We start from the raw sequence: 19807 nt of genomic DNA, 5'->3' as shown, positions 1-19807 counted from the left end.
TACTTCTGGTATTCACAGAATGAACTTACTACTTTTGCTATTCACAGAATGAATTTAGTACTTTTGCTATTCACAGAATGGATTTACGACTCCTAAACTTACGTCCGCACTCGGGCCGGAAATTCCGGCCCGGAGGCGGAGCTTCCGGCCCGGAGGCGGAGCTTCCGGGCCAGAGGCGGGGCTTCCGGGCCGGAGGCGGAGCTTCCGGGCCGGAGGCGGAGCTTCCGGGCCGGAGGCGGAGATTTCAGCCATAGCTAAATCGGCCGGAATCCCCACCTCCGGGCCGGAAGCTCCGCCTCCGGCCCGGAAGATCCGCCTCCGGCCCGGAAGCCCCGCCTCCGGGCCGGAAGCTCCGCCTCCGGGCCGGAATTTCCGGCCCGAGTGCGGACGTAAGTTTAGGAGTCGTAAATCCATTCTGTGAATAGCAAAAGTACTAAGTTCATTCTGTGAATAGCAAAAGTAGTAAGTTCATTCTGTGAATACCAGAAGTACTAAGTGCATTCTGTGAATACCAGAATGGTACTAAGTTTAGGATTTAGTCTTAAGTTTGTTCTGTGAATCGGGCCCTAAGTGTTTACAAAACTGCAAAGGACATAGGGCCGGATGTACAACCCTTCCAATTTGAAAGTCGTAAATTGCGTTGTTTTGCAACTTGCAAATTGGAATTTACAACAGCGTCTCAGACACTATTTGCGATTCCTAATGAGGTCGCAAATTGCATGCCTCATTAATATTCATGAGGCAGGTGCAATTTGCAACCCCATTGGGAATGGCTAGCACTCTCGGGGATGGTGGCCTGCTGGGGGTCAGCAGACCACCATGTCTGTGACTGTTTTCTCAATAAAGCAGTTTCTTTTTATAAATGCAACCTGTTTTCTTAAAAGAAAACAGGATGTATTTAAAAAAGAAAATTGACCACTGCTAGCTCTTAAAAAAGTTTTCAATGCCAGTCACAAAGGGCCCTTTTGCGAGTGGCTTACCACCCATTTGAAGTTGGTTGTAAACTGCAAGTGTTTTGCGGCCATAAAACAATCTTACATTGAAGGGCGAGTCGCTATTAGGAAGGGACGCCCTTGGCACGCCCCTTCCTAATAGCGAGACCCAAACCCTATTTTGTGAGTCAGTAATAGGTTACAAACTCGCAAATTAGGGTTTTTAAATAGGGCAGACTTATTTTGCAGTTGCAAATGGGCAGAATTTCAGGTTGGAAATTGTGGGATTGGAGGATAAGGAAAGTTACTAGACAAAAAACCCTAAAAACATCATAATTCACAAAAAGCTTTAAATATTTGGGCTTATAACAGGCATCTGCTGTATTCTTTTTTTCTATATGTAACACAATAGGAGCAGCATGGTGATGGATTGGAGGAAAACAGGACGGAGGAAGTTGAGGGGGAGCTTTAAGAAGGTACTATCAATGGTGGAGGGGAGGAAATTATGTATCCTGGTACTATGAAAGCAACTTTTCAAAAATATAAATAAAAAAAATGAAATCCACTGACAGCAAGGACTCCAAAGGAAGGAGGGATGCGTGAAGAAGTATGTATAAGTGTGATACATGGTACCATTTTTGTCACAGTGCCAGCTCGAACAACTTGTTGAGGTAAGAGAGAGGCCCTCGGTTGTAAGCGAGACCAAGTGACAGCCTTGCAGCGGTCCTGACAGAGGGGAGGTCGCGGACTGGGAGGTAAATGCAGCAGACTGAGCAGTAAAGCGAGCAGAGGTGCCCGCCTCACACGGAAGTCAAAAGCAGGAAAAGACCATGACTCGGGCCCCCATCAGGCTGACAGCTTGAGCGTGGAGGTGGTAGGCTTGGAGGTCTGTGCAGCCTGCGCTCGCGGGCTGAGCGCCGCTCCCTCGTCAGCCCTTGAGCACGCAGCCTCCATGTCACTTCCCCTCTCGCGGACCTCGCGGGCTGGGGCCCTGTCCTTTATTTATTTATTTTATTTAGTGCATTTTTATAAAGCGCGGACATTCCCCAAAGGTGTCAGAGCGCTGTACAATAGAGCTAGTTACGTTACAAGAGAAAAGTGGTACAGAATATAACATTACACAGACTAAAAATGAAGGGTACACAAACACAAAATCTAACACAGCACACAGGGGGGAGAATGTACAGGAAAAAATAAAAATTTACAACGAAGAGTGAACTTCCAAGAGGGGCCTGAAAATGAAGGGTACACAAACACAAAATCCAACACAGCACGCAGGGGTGAGGGATGCACAGGAAAAAATACAAATTTACAATGAAGAGCGAACTTCCAAGAGGGACCGGAGTATGAAAGTACTAGTTCTGAAAGTGTCTTTGGAAGAGAAGAGTTTTGAGTTCAGCTTTGAAGATCCGGGTAGAGGAGGTAGCACGGAGCAATGGGGGAAGTGAGTTCCATATTCTCACCGCATTGCCTGAGAAGGATTGCGCCATTGATCTTTCCCTTTTGAAGACGGGGGGCTCAAGCAGAAGGTTTTCCGCATTACGAGAGGGTCGAGAGCCTCCGGACAATTTCAATTTATTTGCCAGGTAACGAGGGGAGGACGTGTGCAAGGCTTTGTGTGTGATGCAGGCAGTTTTGTAAATAGATCTTGCCTCGATCGGAAGCCATCGAAGAGAGGACAGGATAGGAGTGATGTGGTCGCTTCGTTTACACCCTGAAATGAAGCGAGCTGCTGAATGGAGGATGGATTTGAGAGGGGAGAGGTGGGCTTTGGGTAGGCCCGTCAGAAGAGAATTGCAATAATCCAGCCTTGAGAACCAGCGATTGTACCAAGGTTTTTAAGTCTTTCTCCGGGAAGAACCGACGGATCCCCCATAGAAGGCGCAACTGGTACCGTGCGTTCTTGGCAATAGAGTTGATGTGGGCGATTAAGTTGAGTCTTTTGTCAAGAATGACACCTAGAGATTTAGCGCTGTCGACAATGATGGGTTTGTTGTTGAGCAGGTTCAGCTGATCCATCCACGATTGAACAAGAGGAGGTGAGAGAGAGGTCGAAAGGAGGAGGAATTCAGTTTTGGCGGGATTTAGAATGAGTTGGTGAGCTAACATCCAGTTGTGGATGGAGTTGAGAGTAGAGTCGAGTAAAGAGAGATCGTGTGCGGAAGACACCTTGAGGTAGATTTGAGTGTCATCCACATAAAGATGGTAATGGATCCCAGATTTGCTTAGGAGGTTCCCGAATGGTTCCAGGTAGAGATAAAACAGCGTGGGTGCCAGGATAGAACCTTGAGGGACACCTTGATCTACAGCCAATGGAGATGAAAGACTGTTCCGCAGCTCCTGAACGCCACCACTGCCGCCCTCTCGACTCTCACTACAGCCACGTGCAGCTGTGCAGAACAGAAGGGCTGCCTTTTGCCAGCCTCCACCTGGCATCCAACTAAACACCAAAGTCCTCACCAGCGGAGCTAGGGTGACCAACCGTCCGTAGATTTCACGGGCCGTCCGTAATTTGGACGTCACGTCCGTGAATATCCCTTTTGTCTGTAATTCTGGGCCCTGCAGGGAGCGGAGCTGTTCCCCTGGCAGATGCCTCAGCTCCCTGATGGGGGGCCGCCTCGCACTCCTCCTCGAGCACAAGAGCAGCCCCACCCGCCCATTGTCATTCTGTCTGCGGCTGATTGCCACATGCAGAATGACAATGGGCCAGTCTGGGCTGCCAAAGCATGCTTCCCACCCTGAACCTCTATTCAGCGCATCTCTTTCCAGCTGGTTCTCCAGAGCATCACGAGAGATATCGAGAAATACTTCCATCAGACTCGGGACTTGTGACTGTATGAAAGAACCAAATCAATAATGTTAAGGAAGTTTTGTGTGTCTAAGAAGCCACATCCGAGTAGGGTGGTATTATTCCCTTTGCTTACAATGCAAGGATACAACTGATCTATCTGTTAACAACCCAGAGCAACAGAACACTGGCAAATCAGACTTTATGATCGATGATTTAATAGACTGCCATGAATGCACACAGAACATGTTCTACGACTGCGCTTTTCCCCACTGACCCTCCTCTAAGCTCGTGTTACTGTAATACAGAATTCAAACAAAAAGAGATATTATTGGAAATTCATGGGGCAGGAAATAAAATTACTTATTTTTGTTTAAATAGGTAGTATCAACTTCAGTAAACCCTGGAACATTTAAGCAATTACAAAAAAGTTATTTAAGCTGTAGCCACAATGCCCATTGGAAGTTTTGGAAATTTTAATTACCATCATCCAAGGGGTCGCTTAAAAACTTGGGGGCATATCAACAAGGGCTTTATCTCTGCTTTTTTGGCTTTAAAAGCCAAAAAAGGAGAGATAAAACTAGCGCCCTCTCAACAACAGGGTGCTAACATGCAAATTTGCATGTTAGCACCCTTTTACTCTACGCTTCCCCTTGCATCTCTAATGAGATGCAAAGGGGACGATCCAGAGTAAAATAATAGGAGAAATGTCGCTAAGCGACATTTCTCCTATTATCAAGAATGTCGCTAACCCTGTTAGAGACAAAAAAAGCAGCGCTAACCGCGGTTAACGCTGCTTTTTTACGTCTGGTATTTTTCAGACTTAGCCATGATATCCTATGGAAGAAGGATATCATGGCTAAGTTTGCCTGTCCCTATCAACAAGGTAACGTGAGATTATCGCTGGGTTTCCAGCGATAATCTCACGTTAGCCTGTTAGCGTGAGGATTTTTATCGCTATTGAGATAAGCGTTGCTAATAGCACGCTATCTCAGTGATAAAAATTCACGCTAGCTGGCGATAATTATCCTAGCGCTAAGTGCGCTTAGAGATAATTATCGCCGGTTGTTGATATGCCCCTTGGGGGCATATCAACAAGGGCTTTATCTCTGCTTTTTTGGCTTTAAAAGCCAAAAAAGTAGAGATAAAACTAGCTCCCTATCAACAACAGGGTGCTAACATGCAAATTTGCATGTTAGCACCCTTTTACTCTACGCTTCCCCTTGCATCTCTAATGAGATGCAAAGGGGGCGTTCCAGAGTAAAATAATAGGAGAAATGTCGCTAAGCGACATTTCTCCTATTATCAAGAATATCACTAACCCTGTTAGAGACAAAAAAAGCAGCGCTAACCGCGGTTAACGCTGCTTTTTTACGTCTGGTATTTTTCTGACTTAGCCATGATATCCTATGGAAGGAGGATATCATGGCTAAGTTTGTCTGTCCTTATCAACGATCTAACGTGAGATTATCGCTGGGTTTCCAGCGATAATCTCACGTTAGCCACTTAGCATGAGGATTTTTATCGCTATTGAGATAAGCGTTGCTAATAGCACGCTATCTCAGCGATAAAAATCAACGCTAGCCGGCGATAATTATCCTAGCGCCAAGTGCGCTTAGCGATAATTATCGCCGGTTGTTGTTGATATGCCCCTTAGTTTACTGAAGACATGCACACAATTCCTAATTCTCTTAGTGGTGAGCCTCCTCCTGCCTCGGTCTACGACAGGGCATTCTTTTAGGGTTAGATGGAAGACATGTACAAACAAATGTACAAAGTTAAAAAGAAGAGGTTATAGTTCTTACACAGTCTCATTATTTCAGAGCTGAAGCATTTTTATTATTATATCAAATAAAGCCATTGTGCTTTTTTATTTATTTTATGCAACTAACATCCATTGACAAAGCCAATAGTCATGGCCTGTTGTAGGTCTGATGTTACTGGATGCCATGATAGAAACAGCAAAATACCAGTCGGGCGACACATTATGCTCAGCACATATATTTTTTGAGGTGTTTTAAGCCACGCCCTTAATTCCATCAGACACACCCTTGGAGAGACCCCCAGTTTTTTTTATACCACTTAAAGCCCTGGGAACAACCCCATGTCACTGTCACCTCACGTCCTGGCACTGTGCAACATTCATGAATTATGACTTCCAAGTTTTCAGATTGCCTATGTGCAGGGGCATAGTGAACCCTCACTCACCCCACCCCACCCCTTGCTTTAGGAACTACAGTAAGGATGAAGTTCTTTATGGGCCTCTTCTGTCTGCAACTCAGTAGACAAAGGCTCAGCTCATAATTAATGTGAATAAGTGAAGGAATGGGTAAATGGCTGGATGGGTTAGTGAAATAATGAATGGATGAGTGAAAGGGTGAATGGATGGATAATGAGAGAAAGGATGGATTGATTTGTGAGTGGAAGGATGGATGAGTGTAAATAGATGGATGGATGGGTGGGTAAAAGGGTGGATGGATCAGTAAAAGGATTGATTGATGAGTGAAAGGTTAGATGATGGACGAGTGAATGGGTGGATGGATGAGAGAAATGCTGGATGGATTGATGAATTGATAAGTGAAAGGATGAATGGATTGATGAGTGGATGGGTGGAAGAGTGGGTGGTTGAGTGAAAGGATGGATTGGGTGAAAGGGTGGATTGGTTGAAAGGGTGGCTGGACGATGGATGGATGAGTGAAAGGGTGCATGGAGGGATGAATGAGTGAAATGATGGATGGTAGGATAGATGATGGATAGTTTTGCAAATGTTTGAAAAGGTTTGAATATGAATGGTCACACAGATGAAAGGACAGAATGAATGGTGAAAGACTGAATGATGGATGCAAGAATTAATAGATGACAGAATGTAAGTTTGAAACAGTAGATATCAGGGGTTTGATGGAAGGATGAATGGCTAGATCCTTGGACAAGAGAGCTCTTCTGGGGAGGGTTGTGATGACTTACTTTGCTTTCTTGGTGCCATAAGAGCTTTAGTTCAAAGTGGGAGGTATTTTACATTTTCTGGCTGCTCCCTTGCCTATGTATTACTATTCTGTATTTGCTGTGTGCTGATGTGTGGGATCTATACATCATGCATATGACATTTTGAGTGACACCCAACTGCTACTTGAATGTTACACTAGTAATTGTAAATGTTTGCATGTTTTGTTTTAGGTGTAAGGTTTTAGGGAGATCCTAATAGAGCCAAGAGCTGTGCTTGAGATGTATATGGTGTTTGTAGCCATAGGCAAGGTGTCAAAAATAAACTATGTAATAGTGTATCCACAGTGCCTGCTTTACGAAAGCTGCAGGGAAAAGCACCTTTGTGACTTCCGTCAGTTAGTGCAACTCTTTGCAAAGCCCCCATAAGCAAAGTCAGATTCCATATTTTTATTTCCACTTGCTGAAACACCCATAATCCGTTCCCTATATTTGGTTCGTCACAGCAGTCCTCCCTTTAGTTCACCTTAGCGTGCCGCTTTACATCTCACAATGGCACTCAGATATGAGATGCTATTAACAAAAGCTATCCGAGCAGATCTTCCTGACCACTTCTTTCACCAAACATGCCTGCTCATGCGTTGCAGGTAATGATTGTTAATGTGCAGGAAGGTGTCCCTTTCTGTACATAAACAATTCATAATGGCTATTTGTTACTCATTCGCAGCACACATAGAAGTAGCAAATCGCCATTATTTCATGATTGTGTATGTGCAGGAAGGGACACCTTCCTGCACATAAACAATCATTAATGCTTGTTTGCTCCTTCTATGCATGGAAGAAATAAATGCTCTTGCATGGCATTAGTTTTGGCACTGGCACAGATTTACTTCCTTGTAAATCTGGGACAGCGTCAAAAAGTAATGGGTGTTGCAGTGACACACTCACAGTAACACCCACTGCACGTCTCTTTGTCGCAGACGACTGCGGCAGAAAGGGGCATTTTTACAAGGTGGCATTAAGCCACGCTAAGTGGCTTAGCGCCCCCTGGTAAATATTGAACATGGCTGTACGCAACCGAAGCGTCAAAAAAAGTGATACTCTGGTGGTGATAGGGGCCTCTTAATATGCCCCAATGATTTCCAGCCAACCACAAGCACAAACAGTGGTTTTAACTCAGACATGATGTAATGGTTCATGCACAGTCATAGTCAATAAGGACAAAATAACTTCAGGGTTAACAAACAGCCTAAAAATATGGAAAGGGCCTCAGTGCCATCAACTTGCAGTCCTAGCTTTAATGATTCAGCCAAAATGAAGACCTACGAGATTCACAAACTAATTAAATTCTTATATCCAGAATATGATACGAAAGACATTAAAGACACTCTAAACAGAAGTCACATCATCAAACTGTCAGCGGAGCATCAAGATTTTATGCATTTGACACATAGCAATATCGCAGCGATACCGTTTCGCAGTTCTTCAATTCTAGACAAAAAAGAGGCCAAGCTTGTCACATGAATATAGGAAGAAGTGTCAAGACTAATATTTGAGAAGCATAAGATCTTTGATGATTTGGGTATTTTGGTGGCATGGCCAACTAAGGCTCGGTACCCAAAGGTTTTTTGGGCAAATATCGATAGAGCTTGTTTTTGTCAAGTATCATCCATCACAGAATCTAATTTTAAACTTTCGACTGTAAAAAACACCATTGGCCAAGACCTCCATTGTCAATGTTCTAACATTGCTCCACTACCGATATCTTGACACAATTCGCAAGGAAGGTGCTGTGATCTGAACTCGCCTGATGAAGTAAAAGCAGAAGTCTGGGATGGGGATGGATTGCAACTGCCCTCTCCAAAAATTCTAGTTCCTGATTACAAAAGCCCATTGAGAGACCCCAACGAATGCGGAATAAGATAAGCAAAAGACAAGTATCCATACTATCTTGAGATGTCGCAGGCGTGGAAGAGATTCACTCTGACCCAGAATCTATGTTCAACTTTAAAATACATGATATCATTTGCATCCAAGAATCATGGAACAAAAAGCAATGTCCGATACAGGATACTATGAATTCTTTGCACCTGCTGGAAAACACAAAAAAAAAGGCACACAAAGGGTGGTTTATCCACATATGTAATAACTTCAAAGGATTACAAATTAATATACCTGTAATCTAACAATCGCAATCTTCTGAGTGTAAAGATCAGTGAGTTAATTGGGTCTTTCGTTCTCTTATGTTATGTTAATTGAATTTATAACACGCACAAATCACCCGGAGAGGAGTATCTCGTCGAAAAACAAATCACAGGTAAATCGGAAACAGCTAAATCAAAAGAGCACTGTCTTAAGCATTTTTGTAAATTTAAAAGGATCCATGCATGTTCGAGTGTGGAAAGGGAGCACATTCCAGTAAAGAGGAGCTAGGTAAGAAAAAGATCTGCCCCCCTGAGTAGGACCTTCTGACCCGCAGGACAGTGAGCAACGCTTTGTCTGCATCTTAGCAGTCTGACTGAACGATAGTAGGTAAGTTTCGACGATAGGTAGCTAGGACCCTTTCCTATCAAAGAGTTGTGTGTTAAACAGCTCAAATGATTCTTTAACGAACCAGTAGGCAATGTAGTGAACGTAGGAGAGAGGAAGATACCCCAGTTGGAAGGTTACATATGAGACGGGCAGCAGTGTTCTGCACAACTTGTGGTTTCGAAAGCAATGTCTCATTTGAAGAGGCCAATAGAGCTTTGCCATTCTCTAATTGACTAATGACCTAAGCTTGCACCAGAGATTTCCTTGCTAAAAGTGGGAGGAAATAAAAATCTCTTCTCAGCAAGCGCATAGTGTAAAAGCAGGTGCCAATAGTAGCCAAAACCTGTTCTTTCATTGTGAGGGCTTATTCCAAATGGATAGCCAGGTACTTAATGACTTGTTTGGGAATCTGGGCCATGCCAAGTTCTGGAGGCCACCAGTTGGAGGCTCAGAGCTGTTGAGCCTTACCAAACTGCATAATCTATGTTTTACCTCCATTCAACTGAAGGCAGTTCTCTGTCATCCAGGCAGCAATAGCATTCATTCTGTCTGAGAAGCGATCTTTCACTCTGACCAGATCTTTGTTAAAGGAAATTATGAGCTGCGTATCGCCAGCATAAGATAGTACTTCAAAGCAGAACGCTTTAACAATCTTGGCAAGGGGGGCAAAGTAGATGCTAAAGACCATGGGGCTAAGACACTAGCCCTGAAGCACTCCTGTGTCCAACTTCATGGTACAGTATTTGGCCCAGAGTGATAGTTTGTGTTCTGTTGGTAAGAAAATCACCGAACCATAGTAGTGTTGTGCCCTGAATTCCCATCTCCTGAAGCATTTGGATCCGCCTAGGATGAGACACAGTATAAAATGCTGCGGACAAATCCAGCAGCACACAGATGAATATTTGCATCAAGGGAGAACCTAATGTGGTTAGCAACCAAAGCTGTCTCAGTACTGTGAAAAGGTCTAAACACATATTGTGACAGGTCGGGAATCTCACTGACTTCATGGTGATCCATGAGCGGTTTATTTATTGGTCCTTTGTTGGAACCAAGACTTTTTGGTTTGCTGTAGGGATGCCCCAGCTAGGCAAAACCTACCACTCCCGTCAAGGGCAGGTGATTGCACTCGCTGTATAACCTGTGCTCACCATTGGGTAGCTTGGCACTGAGCAGTCAGGCTTAATTTAGAGGCAATATGTAAAGCAAAGGCACAGCAGTCACTCGCAATGAATACACTGAGCATCACAAACGAGACTTCACACAGGATGTATGTAAAAACGTTTGTATTCAACACACATCTTCAATCATAACATGAACATCAGGTACTTTTAGGCATAAAACACATTTGGAAATGTTACTAGCAATACTAAGCTCACTCGTATTAGTACGATATCAATAGTATGCACATTGAGGACAATTCCTAATCTAAAGCCCCCCACCAACCCACAGAGAGAGAGCACCCTTATGCGGTGCGACACGCTGTCCACCCCAGGCCCACCTTAGCAATCCTGATACAACAATCCACACAGTTATAGGGTACACCACAGGTCACAACTATAACAAAGATATGTACATACATGACACTAGAACACTTTTTAGCAGCACAGCGGCCTGGAGCCACAAGGGTAAACCCAATGTCAACTGTATAGTGCTTTTGGCATCAAATCAACGTATAAAGCGGCACCGTCAGCCAGTGTCGTGAATCAGAGGCAGCCCACAGACTATCACTCCCACTCACACACATACTCGGTCCCCATCGTTACATGGGTATCAGGTATCAGCCCAGTCTGTATGGAACGCTCATGCACACATACGCATTCAGCACCCTAATGCGGTTCTACTGGTACCCAGTAGGTCAATGGATAACACCCTGTAGACCAGAGGTCTTCAAACTGTGGGACGTGCCTCCCTGGGGGGCCGTGGTTACATTCCCAGGGGGGCACTGATGGATCAACAAGTACTTGTAAATGAAGATGGCCTGGAAGCGCAACTAGGCACGTTTCCAGGCTGTCTCCATTTACATGCTATACTTGAAATGGTTAAAAGACTTATACATTCTCATAATGTTAAAGAATGTATTTCCATCCAATTAGCTCAACTTGCAATTATTTTTTAGTTTATGTTTTCTGTATTATCTAATATGCAGGTAACTGGAAGTGGAAAAACAAGACACTTACAAAATATTTTGTTCCTTTTAGCCACGTGGTGGCAAAAAAGAACAACATATTCTTCAAGTGTTTTGTTTTTCCACTTTCGGGTAATTGCATGTAAAATAATGGAGAAACCTAAACGAAAAATAAGCACAGATTAAGCTAATCAGTTAGAAGTACATTGTTTACGTTATGAAATTTCATTTGGGTAATGTGACCACTGCAGTTGTGAGTAATAGTGACGTGTATTTATAGTGTTACAAGTCCCAGCCTGGAGCAGAAATGTGAATGTGAATATGCAAGTCATTAAATTAAAAAATGTATTATACACAGTGTAAGTTAGACGGCTGCAAAATGATTTGATATTTTAAGATAAATTAGAACATTGGAATGTTGGCAGCTCCATTGAAAACAATGGAGTGCTCCGGGCTTATAATGGCTGGTATAAGCCCGGAGCACCAACATTCCAATGTGTCTTTGTTCACAGCTCTGGCTGTGAACAAAGACTTCAGGGAGCCGGAGGGGATTTGAATCCCCTCGCGCTCCCTGAAGGCTTCGTTTTGTTAGAACATTCTGCCCTCTAGTGGCAGAATGTTCTAATAGCCTTATAGCCCTTCGTAGCAGGGCTATACCGGCTTTTAAAGTCCCGCTGCTGTTGTTAAAGTCCCTCGCCTTCGGCTCGGGCCTTTAACGCTGCAGCGGGCCTTTAACAGCCGGTATAGCCCGCTACGGCGGGCTATAAGGCTATAGTAAGTGATTTAAACTTATATATTTTTAGAAATAGGTAAATAATACCTAGTGTACACATTTGTCTAATAAAATTACACTTTCTAGAACTCATCTTATAACACCCTGACATTAAGGGCCTAATTAGGATGGCGGTGAGACAGCCCTTCGGTGACGGTCTCACCGCCATCCTGAGCAAGTTTCCTGCCCACCGGGCGGTTTGTCTTTCTGACCGTTATGCATCTGACGGGCTCCTTGAGCCCGCCTGTGCAGTGGAGGGCCTCGTATTCCCTACAATAGTGGCGGTGCCTACCAGGCACCGCCATAAGGATTACGATGTCCCCATTCCTCCTACCTGTTCAAGGCGGTTAACCCGACATGAACAGGCAGGCCCTTCTTTCCTGGCCTGAGCTGTGGGCACTGGGGGTCACCCATCGTGCCCCCCCACATATCCCAGCACCATGTGGCAGGCACCGCATAGTGCCTGCCATGTAGTGCAGGGATATGTACAGTGTCCCTTTTTTGCATTGCGTCGGGTACTGCAGCCAGCAGCACCCGCTGCAATGCAAAATATAGGCATTGAGACCGCCGTGGTGGCGGTAGCATTGTAATGCCTACTACGGGACCGCCAACAGCCTGTCGGGCCCTAAATATTAAAAAGAATAACTCATTGTCCCCATGTAGCCTCAGGTGAATCCATCAATTAAAGCCTAAACTGGCTTCCAAGCAACCTTTACATATTTGGTGATTAACCTATTGCACACATTTACATTCTTTCAGGTAGCAGACACCCTGGTGAGAAGGACTGTTTCGTCCTTAGCTCTGTGTCCCTCCCTGAGCTTCACATCACAGGAAAACTCCTCCGCACCCCAAACCCGCCCTCCCTTCACTTTTACGCAGAGGCACTTCGAGGGCCACAATAACTGTTCTGGGATGATAGTTTTTTAATGAAAAGTATGGGAACTGCAAAAAGCATCAGGCATGTGGGTCCCCATAGATCCCGTCGACATCGATCTCTGATTACATGAACATGTCCTTCATGTTAAGTACAGTGGGTGACAGGGAGGAGGGCAGCAGGGTCATGTTCAGACTGAGAGCTCTGTTCGTCAAAGACCCCTTGGGTCTCAGGGTAACGGTCAGGAGAAAGAGGAAAGTAGTGAGATCTTTGGATAGCATCAAAGAGATAGCCCAAAGGAGGTGCTGCTATGGGTCCAGGGTATATTTTTTTAGATTACAAATGATAGAGACAGCTTCCTCAGAAAGATGCCTTGAGGAAGGTGGGGAGTTTTGGGGACTTTTTTTGTAGGGCTTTTGAGTGCAGCAGGTGCAGTTCCATTGGGACCGCGGCTCACAACATTCCTGTTTTGGTTTGATATATTTGTACTTTTATAAATCTCACATATAGCGTGGATTAAAAACGACAGAAAAATACCCCTGAAATGATCTAAGCGCTATCCTGGAGCTCACCCCTTCCCCTCCCAGTCTCCCTATTCTTGCCATACATTTCTGGAGGGGGAGGGGGTTTCCCCGCCAAAACATTTGTCTTGGAGGGTGGGGGCTCAGAGAAAAAAAGTTTGAAGAACTCTGCTGTAGACTCAGTGGCCCCAGCCTCCCTCCACCCTCTAGTTCAACCCGATTGTCGTACACCCCAGGTTGTAAGATAACCAGCCCCTCCTCTTGTATACTAGGTCGAACCCGGCCAAAGTCACACTTAGACTGGATCCTTGAGAAGCAGGTGGGAATTTGTAGCAAGTTTTAATTAGGAGGTAGACCTAAGAGTGGAGAGGAGTTTAGCAGCCACTTGGGAAGTTCCCTCACAGGTCTCACAACACAATGGAGTAATGCAGTCTCTTGACCCGCTTCTGAACTGTCTCAGAAGAGTTCCTTCAACCCAGTCAATATCTTTCGGTATTACCTGTCACCAGGATGTCTTCGGTATGGTCCCGGTGTGGAAGGGCAGTTGGTCCGCCACAATGAGGGTCAAAAGGCAACTACTGATGAATGGGGAATAACACAGGGAAACCTCTCGGTAGGAGGAGGCTCCCTGACAAGTACACATTGATCAGAGTCGTGCCCAACCAATTCTGGCACAGCGTCTAGTGCGTGTTGGAATGGGTCGCACCAGACACTTCAGGTCTCAAACACGAAGAGTAGAACGCTTTCCCTTGGGAACAACGTGGTGGGAAGAGAGGCCATAGAGAACGCGGTATGCGGCCCTGGATTATGGGGAAGGATCTAATTCAGGAACGACTACTCATGTCTCTCCCGATGGGGACATGAGGCGGGTCACAGACGAATGCCTGGGCCTGAGACTAGCCATCGGGCAGGAAGGGGCAACCTAACCCCCCCATCGAGAAGCGGGGAGGTGATTGAAGCAGCGACACCAGTACGCCGTAGAGAGAGTGAGCAGGTGCGGAGTGATCGCGCAGGCAGCAGGGCAGAGGCGGGGCGGGAGCTGACAGAGGCCACCCTGCCAAAAGTGGATGTGAGATAGGACCAAGGCCTACCTTCTGGTGCTGTGTTGCCCCGACGCCCGTAAACGATACGGGGGGAGCCCTGGAGCGGATGGTCGTGCCCTTCCCCATGCTGAGGAGGTGAAATGGTCTCTACCTGCAACTGAAAGGGCCTCTGCATATGGCGAGGGGAAGGCAGAGGAGAGGAGGATCCATCAAGAGTTCGCAGGGCCGCACTGGCGAGTAAATACTCGATCTGCCTGGAGAAAACTGGGGGGATAATGCTGCGACTACCCAGTCGGATGTGGTTCCATGGGCAGTCCCTACCCGAGATTCCCTTAAGCCCCAGTAAGTGCGGCTGTGGAGGCAGGGACCCCATCACCAGTGAGAAGTGCTGGTTACCCTGCCCTGCAGTGGGTTACGCTGCACTCAAAAGGGACTCCCCTCTACCCGTTATAAAAAGCACTGCCTGAGGGGGAGAGGGGCAAACCTACCCATTATTCCCTTTTGCCCTGGATAGAGGTGCTGTATGACTGGTAAAAGCAAGGATTGAGGGGTGCCGACACCAACTTTTTGGAAGGTGGGACTGCAGACAACCACCAACCTGGTGAGGGGGCTGGAGCGGCTGCCTCCTCCCAGGGAAAGATAGACCGCCTCACAAGACTGGGCACAGGGGCAGCAACCTTTCCCCCCAAGGGGAGGGCCGCCGCAAGGGGCTACAGCGAGCAAAGAACATACATCAACGGCAACCATATTGCAAGCAATGAAAGACTTACAAGAGGCCCAGGAGGGGCAGATATAGGGAGTTACCGCCAACTTCTTCCCACTGAGGGAAATTACTCTGCACCCTTATCAATCGGATTTTAGATATATCAAAAAGGGGGTACAACAAGGCTCAGCACTTAGCCCAGTGCTGTTTATCTTTTATATGCAGCCACTTATGTCCTTGATAAAAAAAACACAACATTTCACTAGTTAACTATGCGGGTGACATGCAGCTGATTCTGTCTCTTAACAATACTCAGCCGGAGGCTGTAAAAATCTTTCAGATCGGTTTAGTGGATATTGTACAATGGATGAGTGCAAACCCCCTTACGCTGACCAGGGATAAGACAGAATTTCCATGCTGCTCAACAAACAAGATCCCAATGCCACTACTCTTATGTTTTTGGCCATTCCTTACCGAGACTGAGTTGTGCTCCTCAGAGGCCATATGCAATCTTGGAGTCACTTTTGATGATCGTCTTTCTTTAGGAAGCATGTTAATAAAGAGGCTGGTGTCTGCTTAGCACTGTTTTGTGGACTAAGAAAGTTGTTCCCTTTTCTACCTGATCAGGCCAAAGCCTTAATCACGTGGAATGTCAAACTCAGTATACAGGACTACTGTAATGCTTTTCTTCTTGGTGCCCCTGATTACCTTATCAAGATATTGCACAGAGTCTAGGTGGCTGCAGCAAAATTGGCACTAATTAAACCACAGAGATCCTCAGCATCCAAGGCTCTCAGGGAGCTTCACTGGCTCCCCGTAGAGCAGAGGATCCTCTTTAAAGCAATGTGTATCGTGTTTTAGGCCCTTCAGAATAAGGGACCTCGACTGCTGCAACGGAGACTGAAGAAATATGCACTGGGGAGGGCCCTTGGGTCAGTAATTGCTAATCTTATTCAGGAACATATGTTTTGGAAGGCTCAACAAGGGGGACGTGCCTTCTCATTGAAGGTTGCCCAGCTTTGGAATAGGTAACCTTCCGATTCGAGAGCCCTGACAGATCAGCTGGAATTTAGGAAAGCTTTGAAGACCTGATTGTTTCCGAAATAATGGAGTCAGTTATAAGGTACTGCTTTCGGCCTTCTTCTCCCATGTAAACAATTGCTGATTCAGCACCAGGATACCAGTCAGGTCACTGTGCGATCTATATATACTATAAAAAAATAAAGAGAATCGGGTGGAGGACATGGAGGAAAGGTCCTGGGGGAACAACCTACGTTTGGTGGGCGTCCCGGGGGGTCTTGAGGGCCCACGACTGGACAATACTTCACACATTGGCTCAAATCCTGGGCCCCGGCTCAAGTACTTTCCTCTTGTTTCATAATAAATAGGGCTCCAAAGGTCCCCCACCCAGACTGGTGATCCTGCGTCTGCTCAACTACTTGTACAGCGTTTCTATACTCCAGTCAGCGAGAGAGGTACAGGCAGTCACGCTGGAGTCAACTCGGATCATGATCTTCCTGGATTATACTCTCAGAGTTCAGCAGCAGCGGCGCACGTTCACAGAGGTAAAAGCCAAACTCGGTGCACTGCAAATCAAATATATGCTCCTCTATCCGACCAGACTCTAAGCCATTCACTAGGGCCAGATTCACTTCTTTGATACCACAGAAGACGCCTGACATTGGGTGGAGGAAAGACCCCCTCTGTGGCTCCTGGGAAGGATCGATCTGTAAGTGACCGGGAAATGTGGAGGGTGGTCCCTCTCACAAGACCCCACTACTGGCGGATTCAGTCCCTAGCAGAGCTTGAGTCGGAGAGGAGTCATCGCATTCTGATGGAGAGGAACTGAGGTACCGAGCCCCTGTGGATCTATCAGACAATAATGAGCTACGCCAATCGTAGTCATACAACCGGGCTGAGCCGGGGACTCGTGAGGAGTACAAACAGAGTTTTAACCCTTGATGAGTAAGTGGGCTGCAATTGAGGTGGAGGCCTCTGCCAGGGGGTAGGGGAGTGTACTAGTGGCCTTTGGCCTATTTGCAAAGTGTTCACCTACAGCTCTAATGATAGTCGACAGACCCTCTTTGATGCATGTACAATAGGAGACACTGCTACAAGGGGTGAAAGCAGCTGATATGTTGCCTCAGAGTTCTACCATGTTGAGGAGTTTAATGTTCGGGCGACAGATACTTCCTTTACTGAAGTGTGAGGAGGGGCGTTCATTACAGGACTTCCGGTTGTCTCTTGCAGTTGGGTAGTTTCAGTTTGAAGACCTCCAGGCATTTATCGACCTACTCTTCTGACACGGTAGGGAGGAACTCAGTAAGACATACAGTGGAGGGACAGGATCAGGATCCACTTATGCATGCCATGGCCTACATAATATTCTTTTAGCGGAGACGCATGCACGAGACACGTGAATAGCAGAGGGGAGAGACACATAATTTGAGGGTCCTGTCCTGGAACGTCAACGGCCTCCACAACAAGCTTAAGCAAGAAGTGGTGGCCCAGTACCTTAAAAGGCAATTCCCAGACCTCATACTCCTACAAGACACACTCCTAGTGGGGAATATTGTCCAATGCCTTAACAGGGGGCAGTATAAGATACTGGCCCATTTAGGATTCATTAGAGGGTCGAGAGGAGTGGCAATTCTGGAGAGAAAATCTCCTTCCTTTCATGTCCACAAGACCTGGCATGACCCTCAGGGACAATTTGTTGGGATACAGGGCACCCGAGCATGCACCCGGGTGTTCGCCTTAAGTACCTACCCCTCCCCAACACTACAGCAGCATGTCCCAGACGCAGTGGGGTCCAGCCTGTTAGAGATGGAGGCCGACGTACAGGTGCCAGGGGGAGACTTCAATGACGTAATGGATAGAGGCCTGGACAGATCCAGCGCCGGTATGGGCTGGCCCCCAGCAGAAACCCACCTGGGACAATCTTCCCATGCATTAGGTCTCCTAGATGTTTGGAGAACAAAACACCCACAGGCTAGACAATACTCCATTTCCGGAGCCCACAAAGCTTTCTCTTGACTAGATTACATCTTCCTACTGATGAGAAAGTGCCCGGCCACCTCTCAGCAGAATACCTTTCGAAGGGAATCTCAAATCACAAGGACTGACGGGGGAGAGAGTACCACCTTATTACTGGTGCGCAAGCTGCGATCTGCCTTCACGCAATTCTTTGAGGAAAACAAGTGCTCAGTACCCTCCCCGGTGATCTTATGGGAAGCGTACAAGGCCGCCCTGTGCGACAGAGCCTAAAACATAACAGCCGGAATAAACAAGCAGAGAGTGACGCAACTAGAGGAGGCCATAAATTAAGCAAAACAATACCACAAAACAGTGTGCCATGCGGTGCTACGACACATCAAATCGCTACAAAAGGCTCACCACTCAGCAAGCCATGAGGAGGCAAAAAGGAAATACCTTGCCTCGTTGCAGAAGTTAGACAATGTGGGGAACAAAGCAGGTCACCTCCTTGTGTGGCTCAGCAGATGGGAAGAAGCGGCACAACAGGTGAGCGAAATTCAGGGCCTGGGCGGAGACCAGATCACAGTGGACAGCGGGATAGCCATCACTTTTACGTCATATTATCAGACCCTATACGAGACACAACGCACTGCCAATAAGACCAACGTGCAGGCTTTCCTAGACGAACTCCCGTTGCCACAGCTTGTGGCAGTTGACCGTGACTGCCTCGAGCAGGATCTCCTTATAGGAGATCTCAGAGGAAGTGGGACTGATGCAACCCGGGAAGATCCCAGGACCCAATGGACGCCCAGTGGAATTCTATAGGCGGACACTCTCGATCCTTGGTCCCCACCTACTGGCCAAGTTTAATGCGACACAAACCGAGGGCGAACTACCCCCTGACTTACGGCAGACAACTATAGTAGCGATCCCAAAACTCGAGAAACCGGGGCAAGTCTGCTCCTGCTATAGGCCTATCTCCCTTTTAAATACCAAAGTTAAAATACTAGCGAAGGTCCTGGCAATCCGGTTTGCGATGGTCATATCTCCATTAACACCTAGGGACAAAACGGGCTTCATGCCATTCAGGTCTATCAGACAAAACCTCAGATGGTAAACAATTGGTTTTCATATACAAATAGGACAGTCTGGAGCCCAAGACGCTCCTATTCCTGGATGCCAAGAAGGTATTTGATTCCATCGGCTGGGTCTACACATAGTGGGCTCTCCCAAGGTTTTGGGCGTACTGCAAAAGATATCACTCTAAGCAGATGGTGTGTTGCTCTACTTTCTAACCAAGTAATGTGCCTACAGGGGGTCTTAGCAATATTTGCCAATTTCCAGCAACACGCTGGCTATAAAATTACCTGGGATAAATCAACGCCATTTTGCCTAGGGGACAGGAGCGATACCAAATACATGTATAGTAGTTTGAATTTTTTAAATAAGGGGTATGTGTAATAGCAACCTTCCTCGGTCCATGCGCACCTAATGTAAATTGAAATATTTAATCCTGGAGCTAGTGACGGGAAAGATGTTTCTTAAACCTCAGCCATTATTTTGTCAATCTTTCATAGGAACGATACCATACTAACCCCGGC

This window comes from Triturus cristatus, chromosome 6 (genome assembly GCF_964204655.1).
Source record: "Triturus cristatus chromosome 6, aTriCri1.1, whole genome shotgun sequence".
Classification (NCBI taxonomy): domain Eukaryota; kingdom Metazoa; phylum Chordata; class Amphibia; order Caudata; family Salamandridae; genus Triturus; species Triturus cristatus.
The sequence above is the reverse complement of the archived record's forward strand: the minus strand, read 5'-3'. Positions refer to the sequence as shown.